The sequence below is a fragment of the Lithobates pipiens genome, unplaced genomic scaffold (genome assembly GCF_037356315.1).
Source record: "Lithobates pipiens isolate NorthernLeopardFrog02 unplaced genomic scaffold, aLitPip1_a1.2 Scaffold_16, whole genome shotgun sequence".
Taxonomy (NCBI): domain Eukaryota; kingdom Metazoa; phylum Chordata; class Amphibia; order Anura; family Ranidae; genus Lithobates; species Lithobates pipiens.
In genome coordinates this window covers 15,896,786-15,905,586 of record NW_027507748.1, presented here as the reverse complement: position 1 = coordinate 15,905,586, position 8,801 = coordinate 15,896,786, and the positions used below count along the sequence as shown (strand labels likewise).

General features: G+C 45.3%; 1 long non-coding RNA gene across 1 annotated transcript; it reads left to right on the top strand.

The window, feature by feature from the left end:
- Positions 1-775: 775 nt before the first annotated feature.
- Positions 776-3,803, top strand: LOC143981624 (uncharacterized). The gene is made up of 2 exons (XR_013274331.1): positions 776-1,201; positions 2,769-3,803. It is a non-coding gene; the product is annotated as an uncharacterized LOC143981624 (long non-coding RNA).
- Positions 3,804-8,801: the final 4,998 nt, after the last annotated feature.

Below are 8,801 nucleotides of genomic sequence, written 5' to 3'. Positions count from 1 at the left end.
TTTATTATTATTACTATTTCTGTTTACTATTATTATTACTAATGTTACAATATTTTTTTTTTTATTATTTACTATTTATGTTACAATTAGTGCCCGTTCACACTACCGCGACACGACTTGCGCGCGACTTATCGACGCGACTTCGACGCGACTTAGCGCGACTTACAAGTCGCCTCAAGCACAGGCGACTTTGCCTATGGCCAATCAGCGCTACTCAGCTCTTGTGACATCATTGTTGTTTCCTGTCGCTTCTTCCTGCTTCCTGTCGTGTGTCTTGTCCTGTCACCACAATGTTGTCATTGCCTTATTTGATGAGAGCTGTAGTAACTGCTGGTGTGGCAGTGTTAATGGAAGAGGAGGAAGAGAGGAAGCGAAGGATGAGGATGAGAAGACGACGCCGCTACTGGATCCATCCAATTATTGCAAGTAGAGACAGTAGAGGCCAATTTTGGGCCATCTATGAAAATTTGCGTGTTTTTGAGGACAAGTTTTACAACTATACCCGGATGTCAATTGCAAGGCAAGTACATATGCTAATAGACTATTTTGTCCCATTTATTTTTTATTTTTTGAAAGATATATTTTGTAGCATTTAACGTAGAGAATAAAATGGCGAAGATTGATATTCAGCAGAATTGTTTGTCATCTACCTATGCTAAACATCAACTGGGGTGATCGGCAAGCTTGCATGTATCACATTAAAGCGGTGCGCTGGCTGGCTGGAAGGTGAAAAAAGTCCTGCTAGCCGCATCTTTGGAGCAGTGTATTCACCACTCCTAACCACTCCTACCCATCAAAATCAATGGGACAGGGCCGCACAACCGCTGGCAAAGCGCCTCTGCATCGGCACTACCCTTTTTCGGGCGCTAGTGGGTGTTAAAACCACCCCGCAAGTGCCCCCAGACCACCGCTAAAACGACGGTAAAACGCAGCTAAAAATAGCAGCCTTTTACCGCCGACGGCCGCACCAGCCCAGTGTGAAAGGGGTCCTAGAGGCATCAGATTTGCATATGTTATTACATCGGTAATAGTGTAGCTACAAATGTCAGATATTTCTCATGTAGAATATATCAAATTACATTTTTTATCCATTTTACAGTTTTGATGAATTGCTTCGTCTAGTTTACAACCATCTGGAGCGACAGAACACCTCATATAGGAGGAGCCTCTCACCTACTGAAAGATTGATTATTACGCTCAGGTAAACTATCTATTTTTTTGATGCACATTACCATTATCACATTGTTATTATATGTGCAACAATCTAGCCTGAGCTCATTTGTCTTGGCTTCTCCTACGGGTCATATGAGTGCAATTATTTTGCAATCCTGTGCCCCTTTTCAGTGCAGAGTGAACAGAAGTCCACTTTCTGCAGATATCACGAAGATTAGTTGAGACAGCGCATCATCCTTCATTCGCCAGCAGCTGGCTGGACTGATGACAGTGGCAGCCTCTCAGCAAGCTGCTATCCACCCCTCCACATTGAGCGTGGGGGATCAGAGCAGCTGAGAGACAGCACCTCCCATCTTGGGGAGAGGACAGAACAGAGACATAGACGATGTATGTTGACTCAGTTCTGTGTGAAGAAACAGCAGTGGACAGTTGCATCATTGCTGCGATGTTGCATCCACCTAGGTACGTAATTCTTCCAAATAAAAATATTGTTGAAGAAATATTGCAAAATTTATCACACCAACATCCTTTTTTTTTGAAAAAAACTTTAATAATTAGAACAATATATAACCAAATAACAACAAAACAGAACATATGTTTATTTTTAAAATCTCACAGGTTTTGGTACACTGGCTCATATGGTGAGGAGCTGGTGGAAGGCATTGGTGTAACATTAGCTGAAGTTGCTGATGTCAGTGGGGATGGAGAGGGATAGGGTATAGGTGGATGGGCAGGATTAAGGGCATGTCCATACTCATTGGAGTAGGGACGGAAGTGAGGGGGATAGTAGGGATGGGTTCTGGGTGGTGGAGGGGTTGAGTACGTGTAGTAGGGTCCGGATGGTGGTGGTGGTCCAAACATGGAAGCGGATTGAATAGGATCATTTGTAATGCTCGCTTCTATGAGATCCATCACTGCTTTTTTTACATCATTTTTCCTCTCCGGCGGTACTCTTTTTAGCATTTCGGCGACCATGATTCCAAAACTATGGTCTTCCGAATGCAGCTCGTCCAATTTCTGGTTCATCCGATCAACCAGTTCCGAAAATCGTTCTAGGTTTTGTGAGTTACTGCCCCTTGCTGGTCGACTTCGTTGTTGCCGGGGTCGGATAGGCTGAGCCGGCTGCTGACTAGTGGAAGCCTCTCCCTGGTTGCGGTCCGCTTCTTCACTTTGCTGTTGTTCCAGCAGCAAAGGATCATCCAGGGAAATGGGCAACGAGCCTTCCACTTCTTGAGAAGCTGCCCCCTCCTGTGCTGCACCCTGCCGTTCACCAGCAACTGCCCAACTTGATTGTGTTCTGCAATAAACATATAAAAGAACAGTTACCCCCTTCTTATTTGAATTGTATAGTATCACTTTACAACTATGTAAGATTTTATCTTACTCTCTCAGCTCCAGGAAAGGCCGCAGAAACTCTAGTTCATCTGCGTGAACATAGGGGACAATACGCTTTCCTCCAGATCCACTCCTGGCCTCATTCAATTTGCGTACGTAGCGCGAAAAACAGTCACGCAAACCCTTCCAACGGATTTGTAAGATTGATACTGCAAAACATAAATAGGAACATAAAATGGTTTATGTCTTTTGTCTTTCAGATACCTGGCAACCGGTCATTCCCTAGTTAGTCTACATTATGAGTTCATGTTGGGCAGATCAACGATCAGCTACATTATCCGTGACACCTGCCAAGTCATATGGGATGTGCTTAACAGCATGGTTATGAAACGGCCTACACAAGATAATTGGCGTGATATAGCAGAAATATTTTGGCGTCGGTGCAATTTCCCAAATTGCCTTGGAGCTATAGATGGGAAGCATGTGCGTGTCGTTAAGCCTGTTGGTAGTGGAAGTATGTTCTACAATTACAAAAAATATTGTTCTTTTGTACTTCTTGCTGTTGTCGATGCAAACTACTGCTTCACCTATATCGATATAGGATCCTACGGAAGTAGCTGCGATTCGCGTATTTTTGCAAATTCCTCATTTGGTGAAAGGCTACGATCTAATCAGCTAGATATTCCTGAGAACTGTCCTCTTCCTGGCACAACTGAACCCCCAATACCCTATGTGTTTGTCGCAGATGAGGCTTTTGCATTGTCGCAACACCTAATGAGGCCTTACTCCAATAGAAATCTGACAACCCGCAAGAAAGTCTTTAATTACCGGCTGACAAGGGCAAGAAGGATGGTTGAGTGCACGTTTGGAATTCTTGCCAATAAATGGCGTTTGTTACATACGCCTATCGCATTAAACATTGAAAATGCAATTACTGCTGTCAAAGCAGCTTGCGTGCTGCACAATTTTGTACGGGTACGTGACGGGTACCGTTTTGAGGATTCCCTTATGCATGACTTGGAAAGTGCACATATGACTGCTGCAAGGGGATCCTGCGATGGTGCCACTGTTCGTGAAAAGTTTGCATCATACTTTATTTCACCGGCCGGTGACTTAGAATGGCAATTGGATGCCATTTCCTAACTACATTGCTCACTGCTTTGCATCTAGAATTTGCTAATGTGTTATTACGGTTATAATGTTTTCCTGCTATGTCATCTTTATTTCATGTAATAAAAATGATATGTTGGTTATTTTTTTTTCTATAATGTAATAATAAAAGAATCATTCATTCACGATCATTCATTATTAACATTTATTAACACTAGCAGTTAGCATCAGTGAAAGAATACACAAAAGTGACGTGGCAGGTGACGTGGCAAGTGACGTGGCAAGTGACGTGGCAAGTGACGTGGCAGGTGACGTGGCAGGTGACGTGGCAAGTGACGTGGCAAGTGACGTGGCAGGTGACGTGGCAGGTGACGTGGCAAGTGACGTGGCAGGTGACGTGGCAGGTGACGTGGCAGGTGACGTGGCAAGTGACGTGGCAGGTGACGTGGCAAGTGACGTGGCAAGTGACGTGGCAAGTGACGTGGCAAGTGACGTGGCAGGTGACGTGGCAAGTGACGTGGCAAGTGACGTGGCAGGTGACGTGGCAAGTGACGTGGCAAGTGACGTGGCAAGTGACGTGGCAGGTGACGTGGCAAGTGACGTGGCAGGTGACGTGGCAAGTGACGTGGCAGGTGACGTGGCAGGTGACGTGGCAAGTGACGTGGCAAGTGACGTGGCAGGTGACGTGGCAGGTGACGTGGCAGGTGACGTGGCAAGTGACGTGGCAGGTGACGTGGCAGGTGACGTGGCAGGTGACGTGGCAAGTGACGTGGCAGGTGACGTGGCAGGTGACGTGGCAAGTGACGTGGCAGGTGACGTGGCAAGTGACGTGGCAGGTGACGTGGCAAGTGACGTGGCAGGTGACGTGGCAAGTGACGTGGCAAGTGACGTGGCAGGTGACGTGGCAGGTGACGTGGCAAGTGACGTGGCAGGTGACGTGGCAAGTGACGTGGCAGGTGACGTGGCAAGTGACGTGGCAAGTGACGTGGCAGGTGACGTGGCAAGTGACGTGGCAAGTGACGTGGCAGGTGACGTGGCAAGTGACGTGGCAGGTGACGTGGCAAGTGACGTGGCAGGTGACGTGGCAGGTGACGTGGCAAGTGACGTGGCAGGTGACGTGGCAAGTGACGTGGCAGGTGACGTGGCAGGTGACGTGGCAAGTGACGTGGCAAGTGACGTGGCAGGTGACGTGGCAAGTGACGTGGCAAGTGACGTGGCAAGTGACGTGGCAGGTGACGTGGCAGGTGACGTGGCAGGTGACGTGGCAGGTGACGTGGCAGGTGACGTGGCAGGTGACGTGGCAAGTGACGTGGCAGGTGACGTGGCAAGTAATAACACCATGAATTTAATAAAAAGGTTAAACTTACATTTGTCACTACGATCGGTCGGCAGCATTGTTTCCCAATCTTCGAAAGTCAGTCTACATATTTCTAACCAAGCACTATCCCTCTTGGATTGATCCTTGTAGTCGGGATCTTGCTTGTTATATATGCAGGGTCGCTGCCTCACATGTCTGATGAGGGATTAATTATCTACTGGCTCCCTGTGCTGCACTTCTCTGCGGCCTCGGGATGACATGTTCTTCAATCTTCTCACAATCACAATCACTTCTTTTCTTCTTCACTTCACCTACCCACACTTCACACAGGAAGTGATCAGTGTATGGGAAGGGGGAGGGATGCCATTGTGTTCTTCTTCCTGTTAAGTCGCTTGGTTACAGACAGTGATCCGACTTGTAGGCGACTTGTATTGAAATGTATGGGTACAAGTCGCCTATAAGTCGCCTTGAAGTAGTACAGGAACCTTTTTTGAAGTCGCTCCGACTTGAGTAGCGGTCATTAAGACGGCTCTCATTCACTTTAATGGAATTACTATTGTCAAGCGACTTGGGGCGACTTGCGGTCTGACAAGTCGCGTCCCAAGTCGCGGTAGTGTGAACCGGCACTTACTATTTTTATTTACTACTATTATTACTAAAATGTTACAATTACGTTTTTTTAAATTTACTATTTTTATTCACTATTATTATTACGCAGAATTTAAAGAGGAAGTAAACCCTGATAGGTTCCCTGCAAAGGTAAAGCATAATGGACTACTATGCATCGCATCGCATCGTATGTCCATTATATGTCACTTACCTGACACAGGAGCCAGCGAAGTCACCGCTGTCCCCTGTAGTCCGGCGCATCCATCTTCTCGGTGGGGTCTCGCAGCTCCGCCACTGTCATTCAGCGAAGCCGTGATGACGTCACTCCAGCGCATGCGCACGGGAGCCGACGCGCACGGCATCTCCGTCTTTGACGATGCCGCGCTCAGTGCGCCTATGCGCCGTAGACAGCGGTGGCTGTCTTCGGGCAAATATCACCTAAACCGTATAGGTTTAGGAGATATTTCTTGGACCTACAGGTAAGCCTTAATCTAGGCTTAACTGTAGGTCAAAGTGTGTTGTAAGGGTTCACAACCACTTTAAGGCACATATAAACAATGAATGAACACATTAACCAGCTAAGCTCTGGCAAGTTTTACCCCCTTCATGACCAAAACGCTTTTTGCTGTTCAGCACTGGCCTACTTTAATTGTCAGTTTGCACGGTCATGCAACATTGTACCCAAATTATTATTATTTTTATTTAATTTTTTTTACACAAATATAGCTTTCTTTTGGTGCCATCGATCCGATGGCACCAAAAGAAAGCTCTATTTGTGTACAAAAAAATAAATAATAATAATAATAATAATAATAATAATAGAGATTTTTTTTTTCTTACACAATATAAATAAAAGACTCAAAATGTTGGAAAAAAAACAAAAAAAAAACCCCGATATTGTCTACTTTATGACATTTGATTTTATTGGATATGTATTATGACAGAAATTTATGCCAAAATGTATTCTGCTACATGTCTTTGGTTTAAAAAAAATAAAAATAAAAATCACAAAGTGTATATTAGTCTGTAGGAAAGTTGTAGCATCCACAAAATATAATATATCTCAACCTATCTTTATCCCTCAAGAATAGACCTTGTTAATGTGAAGATTCTGTGGTTTTCTTTGTTTTAAAGTCACATACCAGTATGGATACCCAAAAAAAATGTTTAACCACTTGCTTACTGGGCACTTAAACCCCCCTCCTGCCCAGACCAATTTTCAGCTTTCAGCGCTGATGCACTTTGAATGACAATTGCGCGGTCATACAACACCGTCCAAAAATTAAATTAGCTTACTTTTGGTGGTATTTGATCACCTCTGCGGTTTTTATTTTTTGTTAAAAAAAAATTGAAAAACATTTTTTTTTTTATATTTTGTCCCAAAATTTTGCAAACAGGTATTTTTTCTGTACGCTGATGAGGTGGCAGTGATGGGCACTCATGGGTGACAGTGACGGGCACTGATTGCTTACACTGATAGGTGGCACTGATTGGCACCACTGGTGAGCATTGATAGGGGGCACTGTAAGGGGGTACCGAATGGCAAAGATGAGGTGCCTGTGTTCCTTAATCTTCAGGCCCAATGTCCCTTTAACATAAGCCGGTGATTGTCTTTTTTTTCTCCTCATGTGAGAAAAAAAAAAAAAGATCATGGAGCTTTTGTTCATCATGCGATCAACTGTCATTGGCCGATAACTGATCACATGGTAGGTGGCCAGGACCGGCCCCTTACTTGGATTGGTGATCACCCGAGTCTCAGTGATTCAGTGATCACAGCGCACTCCCCGGGCGCCCTGCAGGGAGTGTGCACAGGGGAGGACGGCCTTCCCCGAAATTGAGGTCCGCGCTGTAGCCGTCATTCGGCTATGGCCCTGACCTCAAGTGGTTAAACAATTTGACTCGCTCTTTTCTACATTTTTGTTGAAATCCACCCCTCCCCTCCCCCCCCCCCCCCGTCTTTTTAGCAGAAGATCCTTACGTAGACCTTGGATCCAAGGAGGTTTAGCTTGCCCTGATCTACAGAATATTTTTGATGCATTCCTTAGCCGTACCCATGGTCCTCTGTTGTGGAGCACAGGGCCGGGACAAGGGGTGGGCAGGAGGGGAGGCTGCCCCTGGCGCAATGGTCTATTGCAGGGGTAGGGGGCACCCTGACCCTAAGGGAAAGGGGGGCGCAGTTTGGCATCTTTGCCCTGGGCGCTGGATGACCTTGGCCCGGCACTGGTGGAGCATCAAGTGGTTTTAAAGCCAGTATTTTTTCTCCTTCACCGATGTGCCCTGATGAGGCAGCACTGATAAGTGACACCAATTATGAGGCACTGATGGGCTCTGATTGGTGGCACTGATTAGCAGTACTGATGGGCACTAATAGATGGCCCTGATTAGCAGCACTGGAGGGCAATGAGGGGGCCGATGTCCCTCTAACAGAAGCCGGTTAATGGTTTTCTTCTTTACTTCACACTGACAGCGTGAGGAGAATAAAAGCCGATAACCGACTTCTGTTTACTTCTGTGATCAGCTGTCATTGGCCGACAATACCAACAAAAGAAAGCTCTATTTGTGTGGAAAATAACGATTAACATTTTACATAGGTGCAGTGTGGCACAACCGCGCAATTGTCATTTCAGAGTGCGACAGCGCTGAAAGCTGGAAATTGGCCTGGGCAGCAAGGGGGGTGAAAGTGCCCAGTAAGCAAGGGGTTAACCACATTAGCCTCGGAAGGATTTACCCCCTTCCTGACCAGAGCACTTTTTGCGATTCGCTTTAACTGACAATTGCGTGGTCCTGCGGCGATGTACCCAAACAAAATTGACATGGAAAAAAAAAACTTCTTTTGGTGGTATTTGGTCACCTCTGCGATTTTTCTTTTTTGCGCTATAAACAATAAAGAGCGACAATTGCGGGAAAAAAAAGCAATATTTTTTACTTTTTGCTATAATAAATATCCCCCAAAAATATATATAAAAAAACATTTTTTTTCCTCAATTTAGGCCGATATGTATTCTTCTACATATTTTTTGGTAAAAACAAAAACCACAATAAGCGATTATTGATTGGTTTGCGCAAAAGTTATAGCATCTACAAAATAGGGGATAGTTTTATGGCATTTTTTTTTATTAGTAATGGACGGCGATCTGTGATTTTAATTTTTTTATCATGACTGCCACATTATGGCGGACACATCGGACACTTTGACACTCTTTTGGGACCAGTCATTTATACAGCGATCAGTGCTATAAAAATGCACTGATTATTG